Genomic DNA, 20,728 nt, shown 5'->3' with positions numbered 1-20,728 from the left:
AGTACAGATACATTAGGGTGCTAATGAGATGAGCTGGCATATGTTTCAGCAAGCGGTAGTAGCGAAATACTCCATTATGTAAGCGCTGTAGGAACGCGCCTTACGTAGACAGTACAATGACATTCTAGTGTAAGCGAGATGAGCTGCTATTTGTTTCAGCAAGCGGTAGTAGCGAGAGACTCCATTATCTAAGCGCTGTTAGAACGCGCGTTACGTAGACAGTACAATGACATTCTAGTGTTAGTGAGATGAGCTGGTATATGTTTCAGCAAGCGGTAGTAGCGAAAGACTCCATTATGTAAGCGCTGTAGGAAAGCGCGTTACATAGACAGTCCAGAGACATTCGGGTGTCAGTGAGATGAGCTGGTATATGTTTGAGCAAGCGGTAATATCGAAATAGTCCATTATGTAAGCGCTGTTAGAACGGGGTTACGTAGACAGTCCAGACAGCTAATAATAAACGCATGCCACACTACAGCCAATCCAGCAATTTGCTCGTTTCTACCATCTGAACAAAAAATAAAAGCGCTTATCACATTAGAACTATAATAGTCGAACATGAGAAGACCTTAACGGTGCCTGCTTGAGTCACTTAGAGATAAGTGACATTGCAGGTGATACTAATTTAAAAAGAGCCATTACCAACGTTTCATGAATCGCGAAAAGCCACGATTACCTTTTTCTTTTCTCTTTTTTTTAATTATCTTTCTGCACAGTTTTGCGAGTTTTAACGTGAGGTGTCGGTTGCTTGTAGCTCGCGCGATACCAGGTTGACGCATTAACTTGAGTGTTTCTGGAGAAAGACGTCCCGTGGTGACTTTCGAACACTCGGCGCTTAGAGCATTAACATGAAGATGTTTAATAACTCGGTTATATTCTACCTCGATGTTCTCAATAACAGATCTTTCCATAGAACCGCTAGTGATTTGAGTAAATCCCAACAACGATAAGTTTAGGATTTCGTTTTTGAACACTGCGCCTTTCTTACCTTTTCGCGATAAAATGAATTTTGCGCAACGAATGTGATGGTCTGATACCATGTAAAGTTTTCGACAACTGCGACATCGGTTAGGCCGAATCTTCTGTTTACTATGATGTCGTCTATTTCATTATTGCATTATCCTTTTGGGGATTCCTACATCCAATGTTGAGGTAGAGGCTTTTGGGACTGTGAGTTACCCTTGATGGTCTAATGAGACTTAAAATGTTAAGAAACGTACGTGCTAAAGATTACTGTAGTTGTTATTTATCGTCTACATTTAAGAGAATATAGCTGTTATGGTACTGAGATATTTGGAAAACTCTGAACGGTAGGTGAACTTCCAACCTGAGATTGCCCTATCCGGGGAAGTCAGGAGTTATACACCACACCATCCGTACTCCTTGCCTTACCTTTCTCTCAGCATCTTTTGTACTTATCGATGCTACTAGCAATCAACTGTCAACGAGAGCATTTTTAAAATAATCCGTAAAAAACAATAGAATTCAGTGCGATCGCAAACGTAAACGATACAATGTAAAACTGGCCTCGTGCTAAACGAAATTCTGTTTAATAGAATAAAACGACTTAATTATAGTTAGCAAGATTTGTGTATTACATAGGTTTTCAATTCAAATAATAACATTAACTATGACGAGTGATATTTTATTATAAAGTTGGAAGCAGCAATTATTTGGGTGTCTCATGAGTTCACAGGGCACGCGAATGCAAGCAACAAACGGGTATCGGTGGTTCATGGTAGAATGCGCGTTTGCCACGAGATCGATTGTATCTGACTCAATGAAGATGCGGCAAGACACAGCTCTGTCATGCACTATGTACTGTGAATAGAATGGGACAGCTAGAATTCCACCATTGAACCACCTACACCATTTGATGGCAACATTATTGCGTATATCTCCATTTATGTGCTGTAGAGGGCAATAGCGCAGCATTTAGTTTGCTTTATTGGTGAAAGCGTGTTGCAAGTTAAAAGTTATTCAAAACGTCGAATCTTTGCTTACCAAAATCGTTGTGTCCCCATGTGATGACGCACTGCCAAGTTGTCCAAAAGGTTCCGCTCGCGTGAAGAATAAAAGCAGCATGAACTCCGTATGAGACCTCTTAACCGTGGCTTCACCGGGGAATAAAAAAGAACTAGCTGTATTTGCAAGTAGAGGCATTGGATCCATTTAGAAAGGTTTTGGATTATTTGTTGAAAGCGTCCAATGTATTTTCTTTGGTAGAAAAGATTTTAACCGATTAGAACTTCAACACAACATCCAGTATCTCCGAAAATCACCTAGACCTCAGGAACGGGTGAATACTATCTGTTACCTAGTCAATTCTGCAGTGAAACTGTCATCAAAAAGTACAATTATTTGAAGTACACCCGGGCTTTCTGCTTTTATTTTCTCCTTTTCTTATATTGGTAGAAATAACATTCACACCAATGCTAACAGTTTCACTGACTGGTGAGAAATTCCGTGTGGCATTACTTGTATATCTCTGCAGAGAGTTCACTTGTGTTCTAGCACAATTCCATAGTGAGAAGTAGCATTACTTGAACTTTGAAAATAGGCTGTATTTTTCATGAGGTGCTTTTCCATGAGAAGCGATTATCGAAAGACATACATTTGCACTAGCATCAACTAGAAATCGACTATTAATAGCAGGTTCTCAGTGAGCTGTTTCTCAAGACCACACGAAGACGGAATCTTCTGCTCATTAACGACAAGCATAGCTATCAATCCCATGTTTTCTCCTGAGGCATGAGTTATCAATAAAAAGATCATACTTTATATTTGAAGACGTTCCAAATTTCTAACCATATTTCAAGCTGACCTACATCAACGAAAACCATCAATCAGTCTCATGTTTTCCGTAGAATACAATCAAAACGCCCCATTCCAGGTTTCTTCCACTCTACCGGCTCTCAACTGTTTTTCTCGTTATTTGACTGATTCCCAGTTTCTCTGCATTAAAATAATCTACTGGACCATAAAGGATTAGGCTTTAAAAATTTTGATTTAACACTGCGACAAATGTCGGATGCATTGACAGGTCGTCAGAAGACCTCTTAATACCTCTTTCGATAGGTTATACATTGCTGAATTATGTCGCACATTTCTCTATCCTATGACAACGGATTATTAGATTAAGATTATACCGATTACGGAAAAGCGTTCGTTCGGGTAACCTCCTTCCTCTTAATTTCGTATTAAATTTTTGTGAATGGATGGACGTTGTGACTGCCCTCATAAGACTACTAACGCTAATTTGCAAAGTTGGGAGCGGAAAGAATTGGAGTGGATATGTGCCTAGTTAAAATATAGCTGCTTTAATGGTGAGATATTTGCAAAACAAGCGACGGTGTGAATTTTCAACCCTATGAGGGGGCGGGGGGCCTCGAGCTATTCATTACACCATCTGTGCCCCTTGCTTTGTCTTTCTCTCAAAAGTTTTTCGTTTCTATCTATGTTTCTATGTTTTATTTTTTCTATATTTTGTTTCAATTTACAATCTTATCAACATTCATTGTTAACTGCCTATTTCTTTTGTCGTGAAAAATAGCAGTAAACAATTAAAGTTTATAAGATTGTGACTAGTTGACTGTAAAACACCTTCTCTATTGAGCATAAGACAAACAAATCTTTACAAAAAAAAAACTGCTTCGTCGCCAAATAAAAAGCGTTTGTGTTTGAATTGAATTTGAAGGTTACCTACACCTCCTCTAGAACCAGCCTAAGTCAAAACCAGAACCGAAACGCGGTGATGATAATCCTCTATGGTAATCGTAGACGAATTGAAACAGAAGTGGTGGAAAGTGTGTGGGAAAACCAGAAAATGCAAAGCATTTTGGTTGGTAATCTTATTAATATTATTATTATAAGTTAAGTAAATCGAGGACAACTAATAATATCTACGTTTGAGTTTATCACACTACAAGCTTTCGTCCTCCTGTTAAATAACAGAACATTGGTTTTCTGTATTTCATCTCAATAGATAGTTCTCCTGAATGATAATGAGTAAGAGAAAAGTATAACAGCTTTTTTCGAGCATTTTGCTTTTATAACCTGTGCAGAACTACATGGTTAGAATATGCAGTGCAATGTAACTGGCAATATCTAGCAATTTCCAACTTTTTTTGCGGATTGTAACCATCAAGTGTAATGCATTCGTATTGATTGAACCCAGAAACAATTAGGCCCTCATTTGACTTCATTAGTCAGTAGTTTTGATCAATCACATTATCACCCCAGATATTGGCTAAAATATTCGCCAATAACGTGATAAGATGATGGGTTTTTTTACAACAGAATATTACACGTCTTTCGTCTGTTCTATAGAAACAGCTTGCAGGTAAGCTGCGATCAGTAATTGATTTCTAGTCCTTGTTAATACCAATATACGTCTTCCATCAGAGATTGGATTCCTAATGAAACAATACCGAGGATTGAAAAAAGTCCTAGTTAAAGTGCTCAAACCAATACCGTGGATATGAAGTGAAGTAGACAAAAACTTTTGAGGTTATTCACAGAAACGAAGGAAACGAAAGGGTAACACATCTCGGAGCAGACACTGAATATATCTATTCGATTGGTGGAACACGTCACTTAATGTCAATCTGCCACCAAGGTATATATTTTCTAGCACTCATTAAAAGCTTTAAATGAGAGCATTGATGTGCTTGAATAGCTTGCTTATTTTCATGACCGACTGTCCTTTAACCTTGGCATTGTTCAATATTGGTTAGTATTTTCCTTCTTCAAACAAACACGAGGTTGTTAAATAACTTTATTTAAAATATTTCGGCTGACATTTCATCATAATCGCCTTCTTCAGAGCCGTTTGTCCGCTACTCTTCCACCTCTCGAGAGAAGTGGATCGTCCGTGCGTGGTGGAGCGTGACAGAAATCTAATTTGAAAAAATTAGTTTGTTTATTATTTTTGCGGCGTATCGAACTTATTGCGCACTACAATAGCCATGATTAGAGACACAATAAAAATCCATCCAAATATTTCACAGAAGATGATTCATGAAAAAAATTGCAAAAAAAGTTAGCTGAACATGATAAACAAGCAAGCGCGACCAGAAGCAATACATCAAAAGAGAGGCATTTATGCTGATATCCGACAGTAAATATGGATCATATAAATAACGGTAGAAAATCACGACAGTGGCTGTACAAAATTTGAAAACTACTGTTTGGAAAATACTATTTGTAAACCAAGTCTCAATAAATAAGAAGCATCAAACCTTAACGATACAAGAAAGCTTCAAAAAAATTGGTTTAACATCATCCAACTGCGGCAGCATCACACTTTAACTTAGTCTCAAATCTTTATTGCGATGCCTAAACGTAGCCATCACATCAAAATTGAGCAAGAACACAGTGTAAATAACAATTCAGAGAGAGCTAAAATGGTAGTATAAGCTATAGCGAGTTCTGTCTATAACATCGGTGAACAACCTATGATAATAAGCATAAACAGATAACGGGGTAACATCAGAGAAAGTCACCATCAAACTAACAACCATACCGCTTCAAATGAAGTCGATCCTCACAGATTCTTTCATGCGAATCCAAGTCGATATTATCAAGAATGTGTGTTGGATTATATCTACACATAACAACACGGTCACGATTCTGTTCAACGCTTTCGGCCTAAACAATGCTTATTTAGCTCACAGCAGTTAACAATAATTGGGGATGGGATTTAGATGGAAACAGAAATGAGTACCGTTGCGTCAGTTTTTCTAAACGTTCGCGATATTCTTGAATTAACACTAAACCGTGGACGTCCAATCTGTTTATTTGCACTGCCATGCTCCAACTAAAATACTTTCTTCTAAATTCATAAAAAGAAGTCGTTTACAAAATACAGGAGATCTAAAAAAGGAAAAATCCCCGTGAATAAAATTTGACTGCCGAAACCGTCGACAATTTTATAGGTGTTAGAAAACATAATTGTAATCAGTTATGACGCTAGGTGTCGTTGTTCAAATAATAAAATGATGCAAACAGAAACACACTGAAACTAATTTTTGGTATAAGAAAATCACCTGCGAAACAATAATTGGAGATGGTCTATTGTTTTGCAAATCTTCCTCTGTTGGTAAGCAATATTTTTTGTCTGTAAACTTATTTTGACGATAATGGTGTTTCTTCTAAATTGGAAACTATCACCGCATTGTTGGTTATTAGAGTATCCATGCGTATTATTCATGGCCAGGTTAGGTCTTTCGTATTGATTCTCATACTGCATGCGTTTTGCTTGATCGTTTCTCCGGTGGTTGGAATCATCCATATTATTTACAAACCTGAAAAAACATACTGTAAATAAAACCAAATATTTCTGCAACATAACATTTTTGCGGGAAAAATACCTAAAAATTTAACATTAAATAAACAACCGGTCACTGCTTCACAAGGAAAAGGAGTAATAAACATCAAGTGGCATTTGAAAAATATGTATTGTATTTATAGGCGCAATTATTAAATTACCACAAGAAATCGATCATCGAGATTGAAGCAACCAACAAGACTACTATTCCAACTTGTGAAATAGGATATTTTACTATACGAACTACACTAACCTAATCACAAGGTAAACGTTAATGGTAACAGTGCTTGAAAAATCGATATTACCACCCAGAAGCCCAGCTAATAATAAACGCATGCCACACTACAGCCAATCCAGCAATTTGCTCGTTTCTACCATCTGAACAAAAAATAAAAGCGCTTATCACATTAGAACTATAATAGTCGAACATGAGAAGACCTTAACGGTGCCTGCTTGAGTCACTTGGAGATAAACAACATTGCAGGTGATACTAATTTAAAAAGAGCCATTACCAACGTTTCATGAATCGCGAAAAGCCACGAAAAATCCCGGAAGGTGCCTTAAAAGTGCTGAAATAAACGCTGAAAAAAATCTAACGAAATAAATGTAGAAAGGATTTCGCTTGCATTGATAGCCAAATTCTGATAAATTCTATAGCCCCCGAAATCTTTACGAGTGGAAAAGTGAAATAACGAAAGCAAACAAAACAGCGCGTTCCCAGCAATGCTAAAATTTGCACTGCCCAAGCGTACGACGTTAATTTCCACTTTTTTCCATGCAGAAAACTTCAAAACAATTACATTTGCAGCATTCCGTGTACTTTTTGACAGTGCTATAGGTGGATGATCATAGCTGCACAAAATTGAAAAGTTTAACACTTTCAATTTTCGTAGAAAGAACATCGACATGCTTAGAAAGAATACTCCAGAAAATTAGGTGAACGAAAGCTGTTATCGTTCAAAATTGATTTTTCGCCCAGGTGTGGAATTAGCAACTGCTTACGAAAGTGGTGGTAATACTGGCGATCTTACCATTCAACGAAGAAAAATGGGAAAGCTAAACAACAAAATATTCGACATAAGAATTCTCTTAGCAAACACCGATTCGGAAGGGCACAAAGCAAAGCTAAAATGCAAAAAAAAAAGCTTTTAGAACTCTTCAACATAGCCGAATGACCCACGTGCCTAATAGTGATCGCGATAGGACTCCTAAGAAAAACTCATGAAACTCGTCCACTCTCGACGTGCTGCCCTCGCATAAGAGTTGTTAGAATTAGCGTATTAGAAATTAATTTCAAAAAAGAGAATTGGATTCACTCAAAACCGTGAAGTGATAGATGAAATATTCTTCAAAAATCCGCTATCTTTTGTCAAGAGTACCCACTCGTCTAAACATGTTGCAAAATGATGAACGAGATCCAGAAAATACTTTATGAAATAGAACATGATTTGAATTAACGAAGCGTAAAGACTGGGATTACGAAATTCATCTAACCCAACAAAAAACAGTCAGTGCCAACATAAAACCGAATATTGGCACAACAATTTATTGCAAAAGATGAATGCGTAACTATATCAAACTTAAAAGAATTTCTTCGCCAATAACATGACTAGATGAACAAAATAGTGCTCCAATAAAATGCTACTACTTTGGAAAACATTATTTCAAAAAATGTGTGACATTGATGAGACGAGTTTCACCATAAAGCAATCACTGGAAACATGCGTTTTCGCTGGAGCACGTTATTTTATCAGGAATAAAAAGTGCAAGTTTATCTCATTAATGGTTTATCGATCGATAACTTGGCTAGTGATTAAACGTCAGTATTCTAAAAAGTAGCAATGCTTAACGTTAAGAACCTACCGACGAAAGTCTGCATTATGTAAGCGCTGTTAGAACCACGTTACCTAGACAGCCCAGAGAGATTCTAGTGTTAGTTAGATGAGCTGGTATATGTTTCAGCATCTAGTGTTAGTGAGATGAGTTGGTATATGTTTCAGCAAGCGGTAATATCGAAATACTCCATTATGTAAGCGGTGTTGGAACGGGCGTTACGTAGGCAGTACAGAGACATTAGGGTGTTAATGGGATGAGCTGGCATATGTTTCAGCAAGCGGGAATATCGAAATACTCCATTATGTAAGCGCTGTAAGAACTCGCGTTACGTAGACAGTAAAATGGCATTCTAGTGTTAGTGAGATGAGCTGGCATATGTTTCAGCAAGCGGTAGTATAGAAAGACTCCATTGTGTAAGCGGTGTTAGAACTACGTTACGTAGACAGTCCAGCGACATTCGAGTGCCAGTGAGATGAGTTGGTATATGTTTCAGCAAGCGGTAATATCGAAACAGTCCATTATGTAAGCGCTGTAGGAACGCGCGTTACGTAGACAGTACAATGACATTCTGGTGTCAGTGAGATGAGTTGGAATAGGTTTCAGCAAGCGGTAATATCGAAAGCCTACATTATGTAAGCGCTGTTAGAACGGGCGTTACGTAGACAGTACAGTGGCATTCGGGTGTCAGTGAGATGAGTTGTTATATGTTTCAGCAAGCGGTAATATCGAAATACTCCATTATGTAAGCGGTGTTGGAACGGGCGTTACGTAGGCAGTACAGATACATTAGGGTGCTAATGAGATGAGCTGGCATATGTTTCAGCAAGCGGTAGTAGCGAGAGACTCCATTATCTAAGCGCTGTAGGAACGCGCGTTACGTAGACAGTACAATGACATTCTAGTGTTAGTGAGATGAGCTGGTATATGTTTCAGCAAGCGGTAGTAGCGAAATACTCCATAATGTAAGCGCTGTAGGAACGCGCGTTACGTAGACAGTACAATGACATTCTAGTGTTAGTGAGATGAGCTGGTATATGTTTCAGCAAGCGGTAGTAGCGAGAGACCCCATTATCTAAGCGCTGTTAGAACGCGCGTTACGTAGACAGTACAATGACATTCTAGTGTAAGTGAGATGAGCTGGTATATGTTTCAGCAAGCGGTAGTAGCGAGAGACTCCATTATCTAAGCGCTATAGGAACGCGCGTTACTTAGACAGTACAATGACATTCTAGTGTTAGTGAGATGAGCTGGTATATGTTTCAGCAAGCGGTAGTAGCGAAATACTCCATTATGTAAGCGCTGTAGGAACGCGCGATACGTAGACAGTACAATGACATTCTAGTGTAAGTGAAATGAGCTGGTATATGTTTCAGCAAGCGGTAGTAGCGAGAGACTCCATTATCTAAGCGCTGTAGGAACGCGCGTTACGTAGACAGTACAATGACATTCTAGTGTTAGTGAGATGAGCTGGTATATGTTTCAGCAAGCGGTAGTAGCGAAAAACTCCATTATGTAAGCGCTGTAGGAAAGCGCGTTACGTAGACAGTACAATGACCTTCTAGTGTTAGTGAGATGAGCTGGTATATGCTTCAGCAAGCGGTAGTAGCGAAAGACTCCATTATGTAAGCGCTGTAGGAAAGCGCATTATGTAGACAGTACAATGACATTCTAGTGTTAGTGAGATGAGCTGGTATATGTTTCAGCAAGCGGTAGTAGCGAGAGACTCCATTATGTAAGCGGTGTTGGAACGGGCGTTACGTAGGCAGTACATTGACATTCGGGTGTCAGTGAGATGAGATGCAATAGGTTTCAGCAAGCGGTAATATCGAAAGTCTACATTATGTAAGCGCTGTTAGAACGGGCGTTACGTAGACAGTACAGTGGCATTCGGGTGTCAGTGAGATGAGTTGTTATATGTTTCAGCAAGCGGTAATATCGAAATACTCCATTATGTATGCGCTGTAAGAACTCGCGTTACGTAGACAGTGTAATGGCATTCTAGTGTTAGTGAGATGAGCTGGTATATGTTTCAGCAAGCGGTATTATCGAAATACTCCATTATGTATGCGCTGTAAGAACTCGCGTTACGTAGACAGTATAATGGCATTCTAGTGTTAGTGAGATGAGTTGGTACATGTTTCAGCAAGCGGTAATATCGAAACAGTCCATTATGTAAGCGCTGTTAGAACGGGCGTTACGTAGACAGTACAGTGGCATTCGGGTGTCAGTGAGATGAGTTGGTATATGTTTCAGCAAGCGGTAATATCGAAATACTCCATTATGTAAGCGGTGTTGGAACGGGCGTTACGTAGACAGTAAAATGGCATTCTAGTGTTAGTGAGATGAGCTGGTATATGTTTCAGCAAGCGGTAGTAGCGAAATACTCCATTATGTAAGCGCTGTAGGAACGCGCGTTACGTAGACAGTACAATGACATTCTAGTGTAAGTGAGATGGGCTGGTATATGTTTCAGCAAGCGGTAGTAGCGAGAGACTCCATTATCTAAGCGCTGTAGGAAAGCGCGTTACGTAGACAGTACAATGACATTCTAGTGTTAGTGAGATGAGCTGGTATATGTTTCAGCAAGCGGTAGTAGCGAAAAACTCCATTATGTAAGCGCTGTAGGAAAGCGCGTTACGTAGACAGTACAATGACATTCTAGTGTTAGTGAGATGAGCTGGTATATGTTTCAGCAAGCGGTAGTAGCGAAAGACTCCATTATCTAAGCGCTGTAGGAAAGCGCGTTACGTATACAGTACAATGACATTCTAGTGTTAGTGAGATGAGCTGGTATATGTTTCAGCAAGCCGTAGTAGCGAGAGACTCCATTATGTAAGCGCTGTAGGAAAGCGCATTATGTAGACAGTACAATGACATTCTAGTGTTAGTGAGATGAGCTGGTATATGTTTCAGCAAGCGGTAGTAGCGAGAGAGTCCATTATGTAAGCGGTGTTGGAACGGGCGTTGCGTAGGCAGTACATTGACATTCGGGTGTCAGTGAGATGAGATGGAATAGGTTTCAGCAAGCGGTAATATCGAAAGTCTACATTATGTAAGCGCTGTTAGAACGGGCGTTACGTAGACAGTACAATGACATTCTAGTGTAAGTGAGATGAGCTGGTATATGTTTCAGCAAGCGGTAGTAGCGAGAGACCCCATTATCTAAGCGCTGTTAGAACGCGCGTTACGTAGACAGTACAATGACATTCTAGTGTAAGTGAGATGAGCTGGTATATGTTTCAGCAAGCGGTAGTAGCGAGAGACTCCATTATCTAAGCGCTGTAGGAAACGCGCGTTACTTAGACAGTACAATGACATTCTAGTGTTAGTAAGATGAGCTGGTATATGTTTCAGCAAGCGGTAGTAGCGAAATACTCCATTATGTAAGCGCTGTAGGAACGCGCGTTACGTAGACAGTACAATGACATTCTAGTGTAAGTGAGATGAGCTGGTATATGTTTCAGCAAGCGGTAGTAGCGAGAGACTCCATTATCTAAGCGCTGTAGGAACGCGCCTTACGTAGACAGTACAATGACATTCTAGTGTTATTGAGATGAGCTGGTATATGTTTCAGCAAGCGGTAGTAGCGAAAAACTCCATTATGTAAGCGCTGTAGGAAAGCGCGTTACGTAGACAGTACAATGACATTCTAGTGTTAGTGAGATGAGCTGGTATATGTTTCAGCAAGCGGTAGTAGCGAAAGACTCCATTATGTAAGCGCTGTAGGAAAGCGCGTTACGTAGACAGTACAATGACATTCTAGTGTTAGTGAGATGAGCTGGTATATGTTTCAGCAAGCGGTAGTAGCGAGAGACCCCATTATCTAAGCGCTGTTAGAACGCGCGTTACGTAGACAGTACAATGACATTCTAGTGTAAGTGAGATGAGCTGGTATATGTTTCAGCAAGCGGTAGTAGCGAGAGACTCCATTATCTAAGCGCTGTAGGAACGCGCGTTACTTAGACAGTACAATGACATTCTAGTGTTAGTGAGATGAGCTGGTATATGTTTCAGCAAGCGGTAGTAGCGAAATACTCCATTATGTAAGCGCTGTAGGAACGCGCGTTACGTAGACAGTACAATGACATTCTAGTGTAAGTGAGATGAGCTGGTATATGTTTCAGCAAGCGGTAGTAGCGAGAGACTGCATTATCTAAGCGCTGTAGGAACGCGCCTTACGTAGACAGTACAATGACATTCTAGTGTTAGTGAGATGAGCTGGTATATGTTTCAGCAAGCGGTAGTAGCGAAAAACTCCATTATGTAAGCGCTGTTAGAACGGGCGTTACGTAGACAGTACAGTGGCATTCGGGTGTCAGTGAGATGAGTTGGTATATGTTTCAGCAAGCGGTAATATCGAAATACTCCATTATGTAAGCGGTGTTGGAACGGGCGTTACGTAGGCAGTACAGAGACATTAGGGTGTTAATGGGATGAGCTGGCATATGTTTCAGCAAGCGGGAATATCGAAATACTCCATTATGTAAGCGGTGTTAGAACTACTTTACGTAGACAGTCCAGCGACATTCGAGTGCCAGTGAGATGAGTTGGTATATGTTTCAGCAAGCGGTAATATCGAAACAGTCCATTATGTAAGCGCTGTAGGAACGCGCGTTACGTAGACAGTACAATGACATTCTGGTGTCAGTGAGATGAGTTGGAATAGGTTTCAGCAAGCGGTAATATCGAAAGTCTACATTATGTAAGCGCTGTTAGAACGGGCGTTACGTAGACAGTACAGTGGCATTCGGGTGTCAGTGAGATGAGTTGTTATATGTTTCAGCAAGCGGTAATATCGAAATACTCCATTATGTAAGCGGTGTTGGGACGGGCGTTACGTAGGCAGTACAGATACATTAGGGTGCTAATGAGATGAGCTGGCATATGTTTCAGCAAGCGGTAGTAGCGAGAGACTCCATTATCTAAGCGCTGTAGGAACGCGCGTTACGTAGACAGTACAATGACATTCTAGTGTTAGTGAGATGAGCTGGTATATGTTTCAGCAAGCGGTAGTAGCGAAATACTCCATTATGTAAGCGCTGTAGGAACGCGCGTTACGTAGACAGTACAATGACATTCTAGTGTTAGTGAGATGAGCTGGTATATGTTTCAGCAAGCGGTAGTAGCGAGAGACCCCATTATCTAAGCGCTGTTAGAACGCGCGTTACGTAGACAGTACAATGACATTCTAGTGTAAGTGAGATGAGCTGGTATATGTTTCAGCAAGCGGTAGTAGCGAGAGGACTCCATTATCTAAGCGCTGTAGGAACGCGCGTTACTTAGACAGTACAATGACATTCTAGTGTTAGTGAGATGAGCTGGTATATGTTTCAGCAAGCGGTAGTAGCGAAATACTCCATTATGTAAGCGCTGTAGGGAAGCGCATTATGTAGACAGTACAATGACATTCTAGTGTTAGTGAGATGAGCTGGTATATGTTTCAGCAAGCGGTAGTAGCGAGAGACTCCATTATGTAAGCGGTGTTGGAACGGGCGTTACGTAGGCAGTACATTGACATTCGGGTGTCAGTGAGATGAGATGCAATAGGTTTCAGCAAGCGGTAATATCAAAAGTCTACATTATGTAAGCACTGTTAGAACGGGCGTTACGTAGACAGTACAGTGGCATTCGGGTGTCAGTGAGATGAGTTGTTATATGTTTCAGCAAGCGGTAGTAGCGAAAAACTCCATTATGTAAGCGCTGTAGGAAAGCGCGTTACGTAGACAGTACAATGACATTCTAGTGTTAGTGAGATGAGCTGGTATATGTTTCAGCAAGCGGTAGTAGCGAAATACTCCATTATGTAAGCGCTGTAGGAACGCGCGTTACGTAGACAGTACAATGACATTCTAGTGTAAGTGAGATGAGCTGGTATATGTTTCAGCAAGCGGTAGTAGCGAGAGACTCCATTATCTAAGCGCTGTAGGAACGCGCGTTACTTAGACAGTACAATGACATTCTAGTGTTAGTGAGATGAGCTGGCATATGTTTCAGCAAGCGGGAATATCGAAATACTCCATTATGTAAGCGCTGTAAGAACTCGCGTTACGTAGACAGTAAAATGGCATTCTAGTGTCAGTGAGATGAGCTGGTATATGTTTCAGCAAGCGGTAGTAGCGAAATACTCCATTATGTAAGCGCTGTAGGAACGCGCGTTACGTAGACAGTACAATGACATTCTAGTGTAAGTGAGATGAGCTGGTATATGTTTCAGCAAGCGGTAGTAGCGAGAGACTCCATTATCTAAGCGCTGTAGGAAAGCGCGTTACGTAGACAGTACAATGACATTCTAGTGTTAGTGAGATGAGCTGGTATATGTTTCAGCAAGCGGTAGTAGCGAAAAACTCCATTATGTAAGCGCTGTAGGAAAGCGCGTTACGTAGACAGTACAATGACATTCTAGTGTTAGTGAGATGAGCTGGTATATGTTTCAGCAAGCGGTAGTAGCGAAAGACTCCATTATGTAAGCGCTGTAGGAAAGCGCGTTACGTAGACAGTACAATGACATTCTAGTGTTCGTGAGATGAGCTGGTATATGTTTCAGCAAGCCGTAGTAGCGAGAGACTCCATTATGTAAGCGCTGTAGGAAAGAGCATTATGTAGACAGTACAATGACATTCTAGTGTTAGTGAGATGAGCTGGTATATGTTTCAGCAAGCGGTAGTAGCGAAATACTCCATTATGTAAGCGCTGTAGGAACGCGCGTTACGTAGACAGTACAATGACATTCTAGTGTAAGTGAGATGAGCTGGTATATGTTTCAGCAAGCGGTAGTAGCGAGAGACTCCATTATGTAAGCGCTGTAGGAACGCGCCTTAGGTAGACAGTACAATGACATTCTAGTGTTAGTGAGATGAGCTGGTATATGTTTCAGCAAGCGGTAGTAGCGAAAAACTCCATTATGTAAGCGCTGTAGGAACGCGCGTTACGTAGACAGTACAATGACATTCTAGTGTAAGTGAGATGAGCTGGTATATGTTTCAGCAAGCGGTAGTAGCGAGAGACTCCATTATGTAAGCGGTGTTGGAACGGGCGTTGCGTAGGCAGTACATTGACATTCGGGTGTCAGTGAGATGAGATGGAATAGGTTTCAGCAAGCGGTAATATCGAAAGTCTACATTATGTAAGCGCTGTTAGAACGGGCGCTACGTAGACAGTACAATGACATTCTAGTGTAAGTGAGATGAGCTGGTATATGTTTCAGCAAGCGGTAGTAGCGAGAGACCCCATTATCTAAGCGCTGTTAGAACGCGCGTTACGTAGACAGTACAATGACATTCTAGTGTAAGTGAGATGAGCTGGTATATGTTTCAGCAAGCGGTAGTAGCGAAATACTCCATTATGTAAGCGCTGTAGGAACGCGCGTTACGTAGACAGTACAATGACATTCTAGTGTAAGTGAGATGAGCTGGTATATGTTTCAGCAAGCGGTAGTAGCGAGAGACTCCACTATCTAAGCGCTGTAGGAACGCGCCTTACGTAGACAGTACAATGACATTCTAGTGTTAGTGAGATGAGCTGGTATATGTTTCAGCAAGCGGTAGTAGCGAAAAACTCCATTATGTAAGCGCTGTAGGAAAGCGCGTTACGTAGACAGTACAATGATATTCTAGTGTTAGTGAGATGAGCTGGTATATGTTTCAGCAAGCGGTAGTAGCGAAATACTCCATTATGTAAGCGCTGTAGGAACGCGCGTTACGTAGACAGTACAATGACATTCTAGTGTTAGTGAGATGAGCTGGTATATGTTTCAGCAAGCGGTAGTAGCGAAATACTCCATTATGTAAGCGCTGTAGGAACGCGCGTTACGTAGACAGTACAATGACATTCTAGTGTAAGTGAGATGAGCTGGTATATGTTTCAGCAAGCGGTAGTAGCGAGAGACTCCACTATCTAAGCGCTGTAGGAACGCGCCTTACGTAGACAGTACAATGACATTCTAGTGTTAGTGAGATGAGCTGGTATATGTTTCAGCAAGCGGTAGTAGCGAAAAACTCCATTATGTAAGCGCTGTAGGAACGCGCGTTACGTAGACAGTACAATGACATTCTAGTGTAAGTGAGATGAGCTGGTATATGTTTCAGCAAGCGGTAGTAGCGAGAGACTCCATTATGTAAGCGGTGTTGGAACGGGCGTTGCGTAGGCAGTACATTGACATTCGGGTGTCAGTGAGATGAGATGGAATAGGTTTCAGCAAGCGGTAATATCGAAAGTCTACATTATGTAAGCGCTGTTAGAACGGGCGCTACGTAGACAGTACAATGACATTCTAGTGTAAGTGAGATGAGCTGGTATATGTTTCAGCAAGCGGTAGTAGCGAGAGACCCCATTATCTAAGCGCTGTTAGAACGCGCGTTACGTAGACAGTACAATGACATTCTAGTGTAAGTGAGATGAGCTGGTATATGTTTCAGCAAGCGGTAGTAGCGAGAGACTCCATTATCTAAGCGCTGTAGGAACGCGCGTTACTTAGACAGTACAATGACATTCTAGTGTTAGTGAGATGAGCTGGTATATGTTTCAGCAAGCGGTAGTAGCGAAATACTCCATTATGTAAGCGCTGTAGGAACGCGCGTTACGTAGACAGTACAATGACATTCTAGTGTAAGTGAGATGAGCTGGTATATGTTTCAGCAAGCGGTAGTAGCGAGAGACTCCACTATCTAAGCGCTGTAGGAACGCGCCTTACGTAGACAGTACAATGACATTCTAGTGTTAGTGAGATGAGCTGGTATATGTTTCAGCAAGCGGTAGTAGCGAAAAACTCCATTATGTAAGCGCTGTAGGAAAGCGCGTTACGTAGACAGTACAATGATATTCTAGTGTTAGTGAGATGAGCTGGTATATGTTTCAGCAAGCGGTAGTAGCGAAAGACTCCATTATGTAAGCGCTGTATTAAAGCGCGTTACGTAGACAGTACAATGACATTCTAGTGTTAGTGAGATGAGCTGGTATATGTTTCAGCTAGCGGTAGTAGCGAGAGACTCCATTATCTAAGCGCTGTAGGAACGCGCGTTACTTAGACAGTACAATGACATTCTAGTGTTAGTGAGATGAGCTGGTATATGTTTCAGCAAGCGGTAGTAGCGAAATACTCCATTATGTAAGCGCTGTAGGAACGCGCGTTACGTAGACAGTACAATGACATTCTAGTGTAAGTGAGATGAGCTGGTATATGTTTCAGCAAGCGGTAGTAGCGAGAGACTCCATTATCTAAGCGCTGTAGGAACGCGCGTTACTTAGACAGTACAATGACATTCTAGTGTTAGTGAGATGAGCTGGTATATGTTTCAGCAAGCGGTAGTAGCGAAATACTCCATTATGTAAGCGCTGTAGGAACGCGCGTTACGTAGAGAGTACAATGACATTCTAGTGTAAGTGAGATGAGCTGGTATATGTTTCAGCAAGCGGTAGTAGCGAGAGACTCCACTATCTAAGCGCTGTAGGAACGCGCCTTACGTAGACAGTACAATGACATTCTAGTGTTAGTGAGATGAGCTGGTATATGTTTCAGCAAGCGGTAGTAGCGAAAAACTCCATTATGTAAGCGCTGTAGGAAAGCGCGTTACGTAGACAGTACAATGATATTCTAGTGTTAGTGAGATGAGCTGGTATATGTTTCAGCAAGCGGTAGTAGCGAAATACTCCATTATGTAAGCGCTGTAGGAACGCGCGTTACGTAGACAGTACAATGACATTCTAGTGTTAGTGAGATGAGCTGGTATATGTTTCAGCAAGCGGTAGTAGCGAAATACTCCATTATGTAAGCGCTGTAGGAACGCGCGTTACGTAGACAGTACAATGACATTCTAGTGTAAGTGAGATGAGCTGGTATATGTTTCAGCAAGCGGTAGTAGCGAGAGACTCCACTATCTAAGCGCTGTAGGAACGCGCCTTACGTAGACAGTACAATGACATTCTAGTGTTAGTGAGATGAGCTGGTATATGTTTCAGCAAGCGGTAGTAGCGAGAGACTCCATTATGTAAGCGGTGTTGGAACGGGCGTTGCGTAGGCAGTACATTGACATTCGGGTGTCAGTGAGATGAGATGGAATAGGTTTCAGCAAGCGGTAATATCGAAAGTCTACATTATGTAAGCGCTGTTAGAACGGGCGCTACGTAGACAGTACAATGACATTCTAGTGTTAGCGAGATGAGCTGGTATATGTTTCAGCAAGCGGTAGTAGCGAAATACTCCATTATGTAAGCGCTGTAGGAACGCGCGTTACGTAGACAGTACAATGACATTCTAGTGTAAGTGAGATGAGCTGGTATATGTTTCAGCAAGCGGTAGTAGCGAGAGACTCCACTATCTAAGCGCTGTAGGAACGCGCCTTACGTAGACAGTACAATGACATTCTAGTGTTAGTGAGATGAGCTGGTATATGTTTCAGCAAGCGGTAGTAGCGAAAAACTCCATTATGTAAGCGCTGTAGGAAAGCGCGTTACGTAGACAGTACAATGACATTCTAGTGTTAGTGAGATGAGCTGGTATATGTTTCAGCTAGCGGTAGTAGCGAGAGACCCCATTATCTAAGCGCTGTAGGAACGCGCGTTACTTAGACAGTACAATGACATTCTAGTGTTAGTGAGATGAGCTGGTATATGTTTCAGCAAGCGGTAGTAGCGAGAGACTCCACTATCTAAGCGCTGTAGGAACGCGCCTTACGTAGACAGTACAATGACATTCTAGTGTTAGTGAGATGAGCTGGTATATGTTTCAGCAAGCGGTAGTAGCGAAAAACTCCATTATGTAAGCGCTGTAGGAAAGCGCGTTACGTAGACAGTACAATGATATTCTAGTGTTAGTGAGATGAGCTGGTATATGTTTCAGCAAGCGGTAGTAGCGAAAGACTCCATTATGTAAGCGCTGTATTAAAGCGCGTTACGTAGACAGTACAATGACATTCTAGTGTTAGTGAGATGAGCTGGTATATGTTTCAGCTAGCGGTAGTAGCGAGAGACCCCATTATCTAAGCGCTGTTAGAACGCGCGTTACGTAGACAGTACAATGACATTCTAGTGTAAGTGAGATGAGCTGGTATATGTTTCAGCAAGCGGTAGTAGCGAGAGACTCCATTATCTAAGCGCTGTAGGAACGCGCGTTACTTAGACAGTACAATGACATTCTAGTGTTAGTGAGATGAGCTGGTATATGTTTCAGCAAGCGGTAGTAGCGAAATACTCCATTATGTAAGCGCTGTAGGAACGCGCGTTACGTAGACAGTACAATGACATTCTAGTGTAAGTGAGATGAGCTGGTATATGTTTCAGCAAGCGGTAGTAGCGAGAGACTCCATTATCTAAGCGCTGTAGGAACGCGCCTTACGTAGACAGTACAATGACATTCTAGTGTTAGTGAGATGAGCTGGTATATGTTTCAGCAAGCGGTAGTAGCGAAACACTCCATTATGTAAGCGCTGTAGGAAAGCGCGTTACGTAGACAGTACGATGACATTCTAGTGTTAGTGAGATGAGCTGGTATATGCTTCAGCAAGCCGTAGTAGCGAGAGACTCCATTATGTAAGCGCTGTAGGAAAGCGCATTATGTAGACAGTACAATGACATTCTAGTGTTAGTGAGATGAGCTGGTATATGTTTCAGCAAGCGGTAGTAGCGAGAGACTCCATTATGTAAGCGGTGTTGGAACGGGCGTTACGTAGGCAGTACATTGACATTCGGGTGTCAGTGAGATGAGATGGAATAGGTTTCAGCAAGCGGTAATATCGAAAGTCTACATTATGTAAGCGCTGTTAGAACGGGCGTTACGTAGACAGTACAATGACATTCTAGTGTTAGTGAGATGAGCTGGTATATGTTTCAGCAAGCGGTAGTAGCGAAAAACTCCATTATGTAAGCGCTGTAGGAAAGCGCGTTACGTAGACAGTACAATGATATTCTAGTGTTAGTGAGATGAGCTGGTATATGTTTCAGCAAGCGGTAGTAGCGAAATACTCCATTATGTAAGCGCTGTAGGAACGCGCGTTACGTAGACAGTACAATGACATTCTAGTGTTAGTGAGATGAGCTGGTATATGTTTCAGCAAGCGGTAGTAGCGAAATACTCCATTATGTAAGCGCTGTAGGAACGCGCGTTACGTAGACAGTACAATGACATTCTAGTGTAAGTGAGATGAGCTGGTATATGTTTCAGCAAGCGGTAGTAGCGAGAGACTCCACTATCTAAGCGCTGTAGGAACGCGCCTTACGTAGACAGTACAATGACATTCTAGTGTTAGTGAGATGAGCTGGTATATGTTTCAGCAAGCGGTAGTAGCGAAAAACTCCATTATGTAAGCGCTGTAGGAACGCGCGTTACGTAGACAGTACAATGACATTCTAGTGTAAGTGAGATGAGCTGGTATATGTTTCAGCAAGCGGTAGTAGCGAGAGACTCCATTATGTAAGCGGTGTTGGAACGGGCGTTGCGTAGGCAGTACATTGACATTCGGGTGTCAGTGAGATGAGATGGAATAGGTTTCAGCAAGCGGTAATATCGAAAGTCTACATTATGTAAGCGCTGTTAGAACGGGCGCTACGTAGACAGTACAATGACATTCTAGT

The 20,728-nt window shown here is 41.5% G+C and overlaps 1 long non-coding RNA gene across 2 annotated transcripts; it reads right to left on the bottom strand.

The window, feature by feature from the left end:
- Positions 1-4,853: 4,853 nt before the first annotated feature.
- On the bottom strand, positions 4,854-6,178 carry LOC309798379. 2 transcript variants are annotated; one of them, XR_014293096.1, is made up of 3 exons: positions 6,048-6,178; positions 5,726-5,833; positions 4,854-5,649 (listed from the first exon to the last, which is right to left on the bottom strand). It is a non-coding gene; the product is annotated as an uncharacterized lncRNA (long non-coding RNA). The 2 variants fall into 2 exon arrangements; XR_014293097.1 differs by having other exon boundaries at positions 5,726-5,818.
- Between the last annotated feature and the right edge of the window lie 14,550 nt (positions 6,179-20,728).

Source organism: Mesoplodon mirus, assembly GCF_964341445.2.
Source record: "Mesoplodon mirus genome assembly, contig: HAP1_SCAFFOLD_3166, whole genome shotgun sequence".
NCBI classification, from domain to species: Eukaryota; Metazoa; Chordata; class Mammalia; order Artiodactyla; family Ziphiidae; genus Mesoplodon; species Mesoplodon mirus.
Note: the sequence above shows the minus strand (reverse complement) of the source record. Positions and strands in the feature narration are given on the sequence as shown.